We start from the raw sequence: 14,644 nt of genomic DNA, 5'->3' as shown, positions 1-14,644 counted from the left end.
TATCATGCATCCCTAAAAATTTGTGACACTGATGATGTGACTGTACAGACGGTCCTGCTTCCCTTGACACACAAGATGCTGCGGATCATCTGCTGAAAAACATGATCTTCAGGTTTGACACAAACTTGTGGAGTTCATGCAGTTTCAATCCTGAAGCAATTAAAGAAAAATGGGGACATAACAAAAGACTTTTTGAAAATGTTCACTTAAATTGTTATAATAAAATTAGTAAAATGCTGTATCATATTAGAAAAGCGCAAAATCTATTTATAGACCTGCACATGCTTATATTATACAGTTAGAAAAGAAAAAGACAACATATTTACCTATTCATGTATTGCTTGATTTATTGAGCAGCTTTTTTGTGCAGTATCAGACAGCTGTTAAATTATCAAGAAGCTGTAGGCCTTGTCAGATGTAGCCAGAATGCACTGGAATAAAATCAGCTCTTAAAGAAAACATATTTGGATGAAGCCCAACAGTACATCAGCAGAGCTGTAGAACAGGGTGGATGACCTGATGTGACGTGCCCCAAAAACCATCTGGATTATGGACCCTTTTCAGACTGTGATGACACGTTTCCACAGTCATCAACCTTGAAAATCCAGTAAAGTTTTTTTTATATATGCATTTTTGAAAAATGTAGTATACATTTGTAATGCTATATTACCTTGACAGTTAATTACAAAGACTAATAAAAGTTGCTGTGAGGGTGTTTCAAATTAAACGGCTGAGGGAGTGATGGCAAATTTCACATCATTCTCTCTTCTGACTGCTGTAATCAATCTCGCGATATTTTCCCTCTTTTAGAAAGTAATGGAAATGCAATTGATTTTTTATTTTGCCATTGGAGCAAATGGGAATACAAAAATTGAATTTGCTGTCATCTCCCGTTCACCACTATAGATGTTTACACAACTATGACCGCTTCAGATAACCCTGGAAATGTGCAATTGGTCCATTAGGTTTGTAGGTTTAATCACTGCGAGATTTTATTGTTTATATTAAGGGATGCACCGAAATTTTGACCGCCGAAAATGGCATTTTCTGTTTTTTGGCCGAAAGAGAAAAGCGGCTGAAAATATGAGCCGAAAATGCCACCCCGCCCCTCAGTGTTCAGCGATTAGTTTTCACTCTCACTTTAGCTGTTATCACTGAGCTGTGTGACGCTTCACTCAATATTGGTAAGGGTTAAACGGATGGTAGTTGATCCGTACGGACCAGGCCCCGTGGTTCGGCATGCATGTTTTGCGAAATAATTGCTACGTTTCACCATCCATTTGGTACTCACACGCTGTTATCTGTGTGCACACAGCATAGCTGCACACACCCGAAGGGCGCACACACACACACAGAGATACGAGTTTCAGAATGAAATCAGAATTGATTCCTCTTTTGATTCTCTGTGCGCTTGAACGGACACATACACGATAATAATTATGTCAAAATACCAGTCTCGGCAAGTATTCTCGTAAACACAGTCAGTTATATCTTAAGTGAACATAAAGAGTTGAGAAAGAAATTGGATGTGTATCATATTGGATCCGTGCATTCGGTCTTAAAGTGACAGCAGCCTATAAATACCTGCTGCCAAGTCATTCATGTTAATCAAACAACAAAACACAGATTTAACAAAGACTAATCTATTTAATTTATACAGTGAACACTATAGTGTTATTTTACATGTCTGAACCTAAATACACTACAGTTAGACCTTACTTTTTATTTGTAACTTTGTTATACTGTAACTTTGTTATACTGTATTTATCTATGCTTGTAATTAGCTTGTAATACAAGGCATTATATATTGGCTTGTATTTTTTTAATTCAGTATCATTAAGAACTAAAAAAAAAGTCTAATATTAATACAATTATACAAAAATAAGCGCTTTTTAAAATAATAAATAAATAAGTATTTTCGGTTTTTGTTTTCAACCAAGAGCATCCAGAATTTTCGGTTTCGGCCCAGAATTTTAATTTCGGTGGATGCATATTTACAAAATTTTCCCTTGAAATATGCGTTGTTTAACAACTTAACCATATAATTTGCCTTTAAAGCCAAGAAAATAATTACTTTCCTTTTTGGTTGCCGTAAATTTAGTAATCTTTAATTAAAATTAAGAACACAGTTGAAATGGAAGAATACATTTTACAGCATTAACAACAGTTAGGCCTACATCACAGTAAAATGGGGTTTCATGTTAACTTTAATAAACATACATTTTTCACGAAAGAACAAATGCTTTAGCAGGCACTTTGAAATCTAGACATCACAGCCACGTTCAAAATGTGAAGGCATTAGCTGAATGACTCTCCCTCCATTCAGTCAAGGGCGGAAACCCTATTAAGAGTAAATCAATGGAGGCTGATGGGAGACTGGTGAACAGGCTAAACTGATCGCCTCTTAATGTGACACAGGGCAGAATAAGAGGGTGAAATGACATTCTAGGTTACAGAAACAGATGTCTCTGAAGAGAAATGAGGATTTCTTCAAAGCTGTACAAACACACATTAAGGCTTTTTAGTTTTCCTCATCTCTGACATACATAAACTACATGAAAGACTCTCTTGCAGATTGTTGGTCCACCATTACCAGACATAATAATGAAAATTAAATGAAGGCTAAAACAGATTATTTGCAATGCTTTTTGTTAGTGGCACAGAAATTACACTCATTTTCATGATTACTAAAATTCTGTCCTGCAGAGGGAGAAAAACAAGATAATGACAGTGCATGATATCAAGGTTATACACGTAAAAAGGTGCAGTTGCAAAAAGCACTAGGCTAGTGTTTTCGTCCAAACGTATGATTTGTTTGACTGGATAAGTGGAGACTTTCTGCCTTACAGAGCAGGAGAACTACATTACATGACAAAACACAATAATGAAACCGGATCTGTGTAAGGCAGCAGCTTGAGTTCACTGTTGATTTGTTCACCACAGTCTGTAATACCATCTGCTCTCCTTAAATCACACATATTTCAAGACCCGTCTCGTTCGCAGGAAAGAGCCCAGAGCATACAGAACATACGGAACATGATTAAGTAAAAGCCTTAGTCTGCACATAACCAGCCGAGTGCCGTCAGTGTTAACAAAAGAGCTTTGTTGAGACAAGCCATCATCACGACCGTGCGGCTCTGAGACGTACGCTACAAAGAGGCCATTCACCTGCGGGAGAGGAATGTCAGGTGAGGGGATGATGGCTGAGCAGAGAGACTTTTTAAGAATTGCAATCTTAAGCACACACACAGACAGACAGAAACAGAAAAGCTAAGGACGAAAATAGGAACCAGCTAGAGTTGAAATAGCCTGCTTGCTCAATATCGTGTTATTTTAGTATTGAGATATTATAGTTTTTTTCTCAATTTTATTTCAGGGATTGATATTTTTATTTCAAGTAACAAATATCTTATAGTTTTACTTAACTATTAGGCCTATAATAACCATGCTCAATATGTCAGTCACACTAGATATTACTAGACAAAACCAATCCAGACATATTAACATATTACAGAGAGGCAATCATAATATCTTCATACAGTGCCCCCCAAAATGGCCACAATTGAAAAAAATACATTAATTTAATTTTTGCAGTCATTTTTTCATATTTAATAGGCCTAGTTTTATAGTAATGAACTGTAGTACAAACACATTTTTCAGAACAAAAAAAGTTGCATCTAAATGTAAATATGAAATACTGACTTCTTGGCTCAACACAAAGTTTCATGGATGGAAGTAGATATTACATTTGAACAATTTGATAATGATGAAAATGCAATTTGCTCAAAAAGGTAAAGATAGTTGCTGAGAAAAGGTCTAGCATCCTGTGTTTGCAGAAGCCACTTGGTTTCAAGCCTAATGCAATGACATTCATACATTTTTAAGTATTTAACTGCACTATGGCTATGAAGGAGCACTGTCTGTAGCAGCAATTCTGTGTAACATCTAAATCTCACAGACACAATACTGCACAGTAATGAGATAAGGTGCTTAAAACAGCAGATGACTGGCCCAGGGGACGTGAGAAGCCCTTAATCATAAGGGATCTTACTCCACTGATGGGAAGTCTAGAGGATTAACCCTGAACGCTGGGCTCGCTATAATCTTCCTTCATCACTGCTAAACAATATAGAGCAGCAGGAGGAAAAGCTCACAGGCAGAAAAACTGCTCGGTGTGTCCTATGGGTTCTCCTAAATCTGAATTGCTGCAGGATAAAGTAGAAACAATAGTGTACAAACATGGGTCATTCAAATCAACCAAATTTCGGAGATCTTCCCAGAATTTCTGCTCAAATTTTGGAAATGTAAAAAAAAAAAAAGACAAACAAAAATTGTTTCCTCAAATATTCATCCATATCATTTAAGGGGATGAATGGGGGTAACAATTATTTTAGAAAGATCTCAGCATCATTATTTTATTTTTACACAGTGATTGGTAGGTCTACTTGTAAAATCTGTTGACTTTAGCAATGTTTGTTGCATTATATGCTAATGGTAACAGTTCAAAAATGGGCAAAAGGACTTCTTATGGTTTTCTTTCCCCTAAAGTTTGTATGTCTGTAACTCAAGAAGTATTAAAGATATCCTTTTAGACTTTGGTTCTAAAACTTTCCTTTTGGTATCTATATTATGAAGGTTCTATGATTTAATCCCAGAGATATTAGAATCTCAATAGGGCTCAAAGAATAAATTGTTAAATTGTACAAATTATCCACGGTCAAAAACAAAATATGGGTCACTTTCCATGCATATGATAGTTTGTAGAAAAATCTAAACTTAAAGAACAAATAATGTTGAAACTTGAAATTTTTCTTTCTTTCTTTTTTTTTATACAACTGCATAAAGCATACCTGTCTGAGTAACATAATAACTTTCCAATGTTTGCATGCTTGTAGCTCAAGAAGCATTAAAGATATCTCAATATGATTTTACATTCTGGTTCTTAGCTAATGTTTCTTGTGAGGTGTTAATTTGTAGGGTCCTAGTTCAATCCCAGAGATCTGGGCATCTCAATGCGGCTCCATGTCCAAATTGTTGTATATTACCCATTTTCAATGGTCAAAAACCAAATGTGGGTCACTCTGCATACAGCTGATACTTGTTATTGTAATTAAAGGGGAATGTCTGAAGAATAAATAATGTTGAAACTAAAAATGTAGCTTGCTTCCTTTCATCAAAACAATTGGATAGAACATATCTGTCGGAGTGCCAAAAATACACTGAAATGGTGAAGTTGTGGCACATTAACTTGCAGTAGTCTTTTCATATGATTCTATATTTGATTCTATTTCAGAGATATTTGGAAGAATAAAAATATATCTTTTGTAACAGCTTCTAAAGCTAGCAAGATTTCAAATATGCAGTCTCTTAACTACGTTAAGAACAAGTTTCAAGCTTCCTAGGAAAGTGTGTTTGATCTCACCACACATTGTATTCACATCAATAAACCAAGATTGTTTAAAGGGGGGGGGGGGGGGGGGTGAAATGCTCATTTTCACTCAATCTCCTGTTAATCTTGAGTACCTATAGAGTAGTATTGCATCCTTCATATCTCCAAAAAGTCTTTAGTTTTATTATATTTATAAAAGAAAGATAGGCTGTACCGAGTCTTTCCGGGAAAAACCGAGCGTCTGGAGGCGGGCCGTGTGGGCGAAGCCAGAGCCATAGAGAGAATCCGTCGATCTGGGCTTTGTTTATAAAACATTCATCGTCGAAATGCAGGGAACAAACAGTCTACACAACTCGTTTTTGCCCCGGAAAAACAATCTGCATCCACTGTTCCTAACGCTGGGTTCTTTGGGAAGCTGAACATGGTAAGCTTTCCCTCACAACCAAAAAAACACTTTGGAGACACTATGCAGCGCTGCCGATGATTTCCTGTTGAAGCGCGTTCATGTGCGCGGTCTCGCTCTCCTCTGGTCGACGTGTGCGCGGGCGAGCTTTTCCGGGAGAAATGCTCATATACGGAGTTCCACTCTGGTCTACGTCATTAGATCCACGGTCGAAAAAAAACCAGCCGAAACTTGTACCAACCCGGAAGTATGATTTACGGCACAGAAATTCTCCGTTATTCGTCCAAAATATTTTTTAAAAACTTTGGCCATGTTAAGCATGAGAATCCATCTCTTTAACACTGTAAACAACTCTGAATACATGAAACACCATTGTACCCCCCCTTTAAGTATTATAATTAGGGTCTGAGCACCGATGGTGTGAGGACCCTATTGGAATTGCTCCGTTTATTTCCTATTGTTATTACATGTGAAGCATTAGTCATAGATCGAGTAGTGTCCACTGCTAAGGGGCATATTTGGTGGAATCAGTGATAATACCTCAAACTTTTAAACATTTAAGGGCTCCACCCTGGGTAATTCTAAACCCCGGCTAAATGGGAATCCAGGGTTATCTTATTTAATGTTTTACACTGCTCATACATTACCCGCAGTTAACATTTAATCATTGAAAATGGGTCAAATAAACAATTTGGATGTGGAGCTGCATTGGGATCCCAATATCCCTGAGATTGATATAGGGCCTTAAAAATGACGATTCCAAATGAAACATTTCTTAAGGTCACTGCACATTGAGTCCGAAATTTCCGCTCGTTAAAAAAATAAATACGACCTCACGTTGATCACATTTACACACTGCCTCCGCAACTTTCGTCTGGCATAAAAATAATCGATTTTCTGCATTTTTCGCATCTGTAGCAAGCATTTTGAGTGGTGTTTTGACAATTCAGAGCCACCAAATGACGAATACGAAAAAACTAGTGCTGGGCAACTATGTGTTATTTACATATAAAATATTTATATTTATGTCATATAAATGAAGTATAAATATATATACAGTATACACAGGCAAATATTTCTTAAATGTATACATGCATGTGTGTATCAAAATAATTATACACACACATAGGCTATATTATGTAAACACAAACTTTTATTTTGGATGTGATTAATCGCATTGCCCAGCACTAGAAAAAATGCATACGGAAAATTTTGGACCATTAGGAACCAGAATATAAATATTAAGATATCTTTAATACTTTCACCCCACAGTTTTACAGACAAGGCTTAAGAATAGTCTCAGACTAAAATGCAGGTTTGAGCTGTTTTAACTGAAAGCAACTTGCCATGACATATCTTAAAATATGTCAGTGCCATTGTTTTTTGTCTCAAGATGCACACACACCAGTATTATTATTTTTTCCTAAGGTACATTTATAAAATCTACTTAGATGTCCTAATTGAACTATAGGTCTAATCCTGGCTTAATCTAAGCCTTGTCTGTGAAACCAGGCCCTAGAGTTACAGGTATGTTCTATGCAATTATTTTCATAGAGGGAAACCAGCTACATTACTAGTTTCAACAATTTGTTCTTCAGACATTCCTCTTTAAAAAAAATAAATAAATAAAAAAGTATCAGCTGTTTGCAAAGTGACCTACATTTGGTTTTGACCCCTTAAAATGTGTACAATTTACTCATGGAGCCACATTGAAATCCCTCTATCTCTGCAAATGAACCATATACAGCCTTTCAAAATAAGATACCAACAGAAACGTTTGTAAAGATTAAAATTTAAAAGGATATAAAGATATATTTAAAACTCTTTGAGTTACAGCAAACTGTCACCAATTGCAAATAATATAACAAAGATTGCTAATTTGCTAAAGTCAACAGATTTTACTAATATACCTACCAATCTCAGTGTAAAATCATTATAAAATCATTTTTTGATTTGGTTCCAAATCTCAGGTGAACATTTTCATAGAAACATAGAAAAGTTATTTAATTTGCCTGTTGTACATGTAGCCTAAGCTGTCACTCAGCGTGAGCATGCCGTGGTATTATTACAAACACTTTTTTTGAGTATGTGACGGATGCCATTTTGAGTGGATATTGGGACACGGGAGAAGTACAAAGCCTTCTATACATAATAAATAGCAACTAACGACTCATTCATTGAAGCAATGCATGTTTCAGTTTCACCTTAAATAAGTTTGTTAGTCTTGGTATTCAAAAGCCATTAAATTGAAAGGATTTAGAGTGAGGAGAGGTAAAATACATGTTTACAATGTTTAGAGTTTGTTAACGTTTCGTTTTATTTAGGCCTACCAGTATTTTACATTATTTTTTAATCTAATAATAAAATGCGACTTCCGCCGATTCAACTTATATTCTGGAAAACATGGTAAATAATCAAATTGAGCTGTAGCCTATTATTAAAAAGTACATTTATTATAGCGACTGTTTGCACCAATAAATCAAGCATATTATGTTAATTACTCTCTCTCACACACATTAACTTATAATTATGTGGGGGCCCTTGGAAAAAAAAATCTACCTTATATAAGGGGTCCCTGACTCCAAAAAGTTTGAAAACCCCTGGCTTACACAAAACTTTTCCGTTATCTTCTAACCACTGGTACTAAGAATATAGTTAGGCCTGTTTAAATTGTATTTAATTAATTAGGAGGGTAATTCATTTTTGTTATAAAATTATGGCAATTTCTTTATGAAGGTGTGTGCGTGTATAGTTTTTACGTGTGTTTAGGCTACTTAACCATAATATAAATAGACCGTGGTAGTGATTATCCAGCATGGTTTTACCATTTAAGCCTATAAATAATAATATGATATGTAGTGATCTAGATATCCTTGCTGATACCATCCATATACAAAACCCTGGTACAACTAATACAATGAATAAAATAATGCACATCAAACCTGATAAACAGAGGCAGACTGTTGACTCTAGCGTAAAATCACTTTACAATGTGGGGTGTGTGAATGCAGCTGTGGCTTAGTTTGAGACGTGACATTGTGCTGACTTCCTGCTTTTATTCTGGAGGGTTTGTTCAGCAGAGACACCAAACACACATTAACTGTGAAAAAGAGAAGGTCCTGAAGACTGAGAAAGACATTTCGCATTCTCTAAGGTTACACGCACACATACACACCAGCAGCTGGTGCTGAATGTGTGAGAAACTGCAGTAATAACTGATGAGACAGATCCACTGGGAGCTTCACTAGAGGCTGGCAAATGTGTTTCACCAGAAGACAATACCATTAAATCCTTCACAGACAGCAACCTAAACAACACCAAAAGCACTTTCATCCCCACAGTAGTGAGTTTGCACTGGTCACATGCAGTTGAATGGGACAGGCAGAGTGCTTTTGTGTTGGTGTCACTGCAGCAGCAGTCATGGCCGCCCAGGCGCTCTCAAAATGGAGACTGAAGGAGAGGGAGGAGAGACTCAGCATGGAGCCGTCTTTACTCCAAGAACTGCTGCACATTAACAAGCTTCAATCACATTCTTTCACTGAACACAAAGGACCATTCACGTCTGTTTTGGAGGGTAACATCGGCAGAGAAGATAATCACATATCTGTACTGTAGACGTATCGGAGCAGTGTGCTGACAAACTGAAGATGTCAGGTGATATAATTGGTAATCTCACAGATCTGCTACAGACCCACAGCTGACGGGGGGAGCAGTTACTGCTAAAACGAGGGTGGTTCTTCGACTATGGCCAATTTTATGACTCAGTATTGAACTTTATTAAAACTAATATTCAGTTTTCCTCTTTTGTTATATGATGTCCTTATTAAAAGTATCGTAGAAAATCTGACCATGCCTTCATCATAATTTTAACTTTTTTTAATTACTTTTATGTCAACATTTTACCCTGGCAACTTTTTATCTTCATTATAAAAGCCATTATGACAATAACATATGATAATCTAAATAATTCAATATTTATTCAATATAATCCTTTTCAATATTTATTTAGTAAAATTCATACCAGTTTTTAAACCATTTATGACTATCCATCAGTTTTTTGAGCCGATGTTAAAATTCGAGATTGATAAAGTAAGTTCAATGATGGAAACTAATGTCAGAATTATTAGGTTTTCAAGCAATTGACTTAATTTGAGTTTCGCTATGTCTGTTTAAACACCTTGTTTTGTAGCCTAATCTACCAAACTACGATTGAATTTGCCCCAAGCTGACAAAAACTGATGAAAATCCTAAAGCCCCTTTCACACAGAGATTCCGGAAAATACACTGATCATGTGTTCGTTTGGATTTCGGTTCATTCACACTGCCAGCGATTTTCCAGAATCTGTGCGTGCGTTCCCAAGCGCGCCGCACAACTCCTGAAAAGTGAAGCCAAAGTGTCTCGATCGCCCCCAGGTGGTTGGTCCCAGTATAGGTCATAAACCCCGCCCTCTTCATGTAGTCAAATGGGACGCGATGGAAACTAAACAATCAAACTACACTTCAAATAAAAATTTCTGTCATATTAGGTAATTTTTATCACGCTGGTGTAAGTTTTAAGTGTTAGTTTTTTTAATGCTATAAAAACGGGAATATGACGTCATGATTGACAGCTTCTCTAAACAAAGTAGTCACTGAGGCACCAACGGACTTTTTGGGGGATTTTCGGGAGGAGATTGGAGCTTCATCTTTAATTTCTACATGTTCATAACTTTATTTCACACAGTAAACTTTCTGCGGGAGTGAGGCACTCCACCCTCACTACTGCACAGACTCAGGTCCCACATTCACTACTGCACAGACTCAGGTCCCACATTCACTACTGCGCAGAATCAGGTCCCAAATCTGCGCAAGATGTCAGCGCCATGTTAGGACTTAGGTGGCTTCACTTTTAACCAATGGGAGAGATTGAAGGGGTGTCGTCCATCTTTTTATACAGTCTATGGTGCGTTCAGACCAGTAATTTCTCTACAGTGTTTAAGTTTGCTTATGATCTGCAATTTCTCTCTCAAGAAACCATTTTTTTCTGATTCAATCATAAACTAACACATTGTGTACCGTTCCACTAAGCTGACGAACTATCTCACTAAAACACACCCCTTCCGGCATTGGTCCTGCCTTTTGTTCACACAGGGCGCGCTCCGGGACTGATCCCAGGATATGTTTGCATTCACACGGAAGGCACTCTAGCAATTATATGGCAATTTTCTGGGATCAACTCTCTGTGTGAAAGGGGTATACAAGTAAATCAAAGTAGATAGTGCTTCATGGTAAAAGAGCCTCTTTCGCATGTTAATATAATTTTAGCATCAACAGACTGAACCTTCCAACTCATTCACCCTTTTCATTTAGACAGTCTTTGGCCTCAGGCCTGACAAAGACACTTGATTAACTGTAGCAAGCAATCTGCTGCACCGTGCCAAGTGAATGACTCAAAAGCCATTCAAAATAAACTTGGGTAAAAGCTAAATTTTTATCATTTTGCATGAATAAAAGCCCAGATGTACAGCAATCCTTCAGCAAAGATAAGGCAATATTATCATGGATCTGGTAAAATGTCATGTACTGATGCAAAGAAGCTGAAACTTTAAACCCTCCAAAAGTAGAGGGTAGCCTATGTCATTATTAATTTTGTATCAGACTAGTATGCATAAATGAGTTAAAGATCAGAAATAGGATCCAACACAAAATGTCAACTTATATCATAACAGTAAGTGTAACAGTAACAGTAAGCATGATTTATAAATGATTTATATACATGCACTAATGTCAGATTCATCTGGTTTATATAGAATAGATAACATACAGACAGTGTTGGCCTTTTCTGCATGTCTGGCATGACACTAAAGTAAACCCTGTTGACGTCAAACAGATCATTCTGAACAAGCACAATTGCAATTATAAGAAAGACATGTACAAGTACACACATGCCTTCTAACTTACTCTTAAAAAGGAAGATGTCATAATGATTGTGTTGTGAGGAGTAGTAAACAAATGGAGATTTGGACACAGAACAGGTTTTGGCTGCTAAAGGACTTGGTGAGCCACTGTTAAACGTTTCTAAACTAGCCTACATCACAGATCTTGTTCTCACTGATGCGCCCTGAGATCACTGCCTGAACGCAACGGTACTCAACACCTTTCAGCTTTGCCTAGCAGGATTTTATACTTTCAAATTCAATCCATTAGGAAAAGCAAGTACATGGTTGGCTTGTTTTAAAAGTCTCTTGTCAGTCAGGTTGGCTACACATTTCACAAACTGAACTGGAGTCAGTTTTCTCCAGATGGTTTTTTAAAGCCCACACTTTCAACCACAGGATGTGCTACGTGCTCGTGCTGATTTCCTTTGGGTAACTCTGCATAAAAAAAGGGTTACATTATTTGCACATCACAAAAAAAGTCAGCGAGTGGTTTTCCTGACCGCTGCGTGTCCCAAAGTGCAACGCTTTGCGGGACACACTTCAAAATTACAGCAATATTACAATATGGACCTTTAAGACTGTAAAGGGGCCACAGCATAATGTCTTAACATTGCTGTCCAGTGAATACTGCATGAAATCATAAAATTCACGATTTAATGTAAAACAGGACTGTATAATAAGAATGATCAGTAATAACCAGAATAAAGCCAAGTAACTGACACAAATCTTTCCAGGGCAGTCTGGCTTGAAAATGCAAGAATGTGAAGTTGTTGTTTTGTTAATCACTGGACAACAATTCCCAGACAATGAGGTTTTCAAGCTAAATATAGGCTTACATTTCAATCCTTTGTACTTTCAGAATAACACTCAGGGTTCCCACACCTTTTGACCAACAATATTTCAGCCTTTCTATATATATATATATATATATATATATATATATATATATATATATATATATATATATATATATATATATATATATATATCATATATGTGAAAAAAAGTCTCATATTTTAAAGCTAAACATAAGAAACAAAAGTAGAAAAAAATATTTTCCAAGACATGTTTTATGATTTTTATTATTATTATTTTATTTATTCAATGACTTTTCTGTTCATATTTAAATCTGTATAACTTCTGTGGATTTTCAGTGGATTTTTAAGATTTTACTAATTTCCATATTTTTTCCATCATTAAACCAATGTTATATTAGCATTATATTTACACTGTTATAGCATTTATTATTATTTTTAATTAGCTTTAATTTTTATATTTTCAACTTACATTTTATTTTATTTTTAGAAGTTGACTTTTTTTATTTAGCTTCTATTTAGTTCAATTTTATTTGATTTCAGTTTTTAGTAACTTTAATACTGCAACTTAGTTAGTTCCCAAGGCACCATTTCTAATTAATATATAATTTATGTTTTTTATTGTAATATTTTCATCTAAAATGTATTATTTGGGATTTATTTGAAGTAATGAAACTATTTTAATAGTTTTAGTTAGCAATAAAACACTGCATTTCACTACCTCCCAGGAAAGCCAATAAACCTTTCTCAGCAAAAAAAATCTACAATAAAAATAAATCTTGGAATTGCTATGCATGTATAACATAAACCAGTGGACACAAACATGTTGAACAGGAGATTTGGGAGTGTTTCTGTGTTTATGAGATGAAGCTGAACTTTAAGGAGGATAACTGCTCCCAAATATTACATTTCAGCCACAACACATTTACCAAAGGGCCTTTAAAATCATTTAGAAGTAAGTTTCCTCACTAGCCAAGTTGACATGCTGAAAACTTGCCTGAGTCAAACAGAGAAATAACTGTAATAACACAGGTGATGTGTGGGCTGACTGTGAAGTTTCACTACTAGTGTGATCTTCCTTCAGTCTGAGAAAGTACAGACGAAAAAAACAAAGGTGAAAACTCAACCCCTCCCCCCTCACACATATTTACCAACTGAAGTCTCTCACGTTATATTCCTCTATTATAGCAACAGTATTACACCTGTCCTTCTCTCCTCACACCATCTCTTACCCTGGGATTAATCTTATTATCATGACTCAGGCACACCAGATTACATTTTAAGGCTGCTGTTGACAAGTCTGTCATAATTTATTGGCTTTGACAGGTCAAATAACGGGACATTCATTAAGTTATACCCTAAGAAAAAAACTTGAGAAACAAACCAGTATCTACTCAAGCCCGCAGCAATCAGTGCCATAAAGTGGTCATTATATAATGAGCTCTCTGTCGGCGACAAACCCGACACAGCTCTGCAGACACTCAAGAGCTCAATTACACTTAAGAAAATAAGCCCGTGTCTTCATGACCGAGCCGTGTGTGCTCACAGAGCCGCAGACGAGCAGCCAGAGCTCGGCTGCGGGTGTGTGGATCTGGCCTGAGGAGATGCAGTCAGTGTGAGAGCAGAGGAGAAGCCGCCCATCCCCCACCAGCCTCGCTGTCCTCCATCTTTAATCTCCAGACCCGCTACCCTTCACACGCCACTAACGGCACAAAAACGCATACAACTCACCTGGGGTGCTCATGGTCGTAAAGGTCGGCGTTCCCGCTATTCGGAATTCGATAAAAGTTTTGCTAAATATGGATTTTTTAATTGAAAATTGGACCAGGAGAAGGAACCGCGCCTTTCAGAAGAGCAGCAATCCTAAACCGCCATCTGGTGGCATTTTCCACAATCGAATGGCGCGTGTTGACACCGGAGCCCGAGCGCCCTCTGGCGGACACAGCCGAGAGTAGCCGAGACTCGGCGGGCGGCAGGGGGAGGAGGAGAGACCCTCATATAAACAAGGACAAGCATGTCTGCTGTTTATACGCTAAATTAGCACAATTTTGGTGCTAATGTGTTTCTTCTCATGAAAGACGAGTTATTCATGACTATTGGCGTTTAAACTATAGAATGA

The 14,644-nt window shown here is 36.8% G+C and overlaps 1 protein-coding gene across 2 annotated transcripts in view; it reads right to left on the bottom strand.

The window, feature by feature from the left end:
• The window catches only part of stag1a (STAG1 cohesin complex component a), a 46,487-nt gene extending 32,055 nt beyond the window's left edge, over positions 1-14,432 (bottom strand). For both annotated transcript variants that reach the window (XR_013821727.1, XM_079876150.1), the window contains exon 1: positions 14,257-14,432. The gene's annotated coding sequence lies outside the window, so the exon portion shown is untranslated. The remainder of the gene's footprint in view (positions 1-14,256) is intronic.
• Positions 14,433-14,644: the final 212 nt, after the last annotated feature.

Source organism: Squalius cephalus, assembly GCF_949319135.1.
Source record: "Squalius cephalus genome assembly, chromosome: 7".
Taxonomy (NCBI): Eukaryota; Metazoa; Chordata; class Actinopteri; order Cypriniformes; family Leuciscidae; genus Squalius; species Squalius cephalus.
This window is presented reverse-complemented; position numbering and strand designations above follow the sequence as displayed.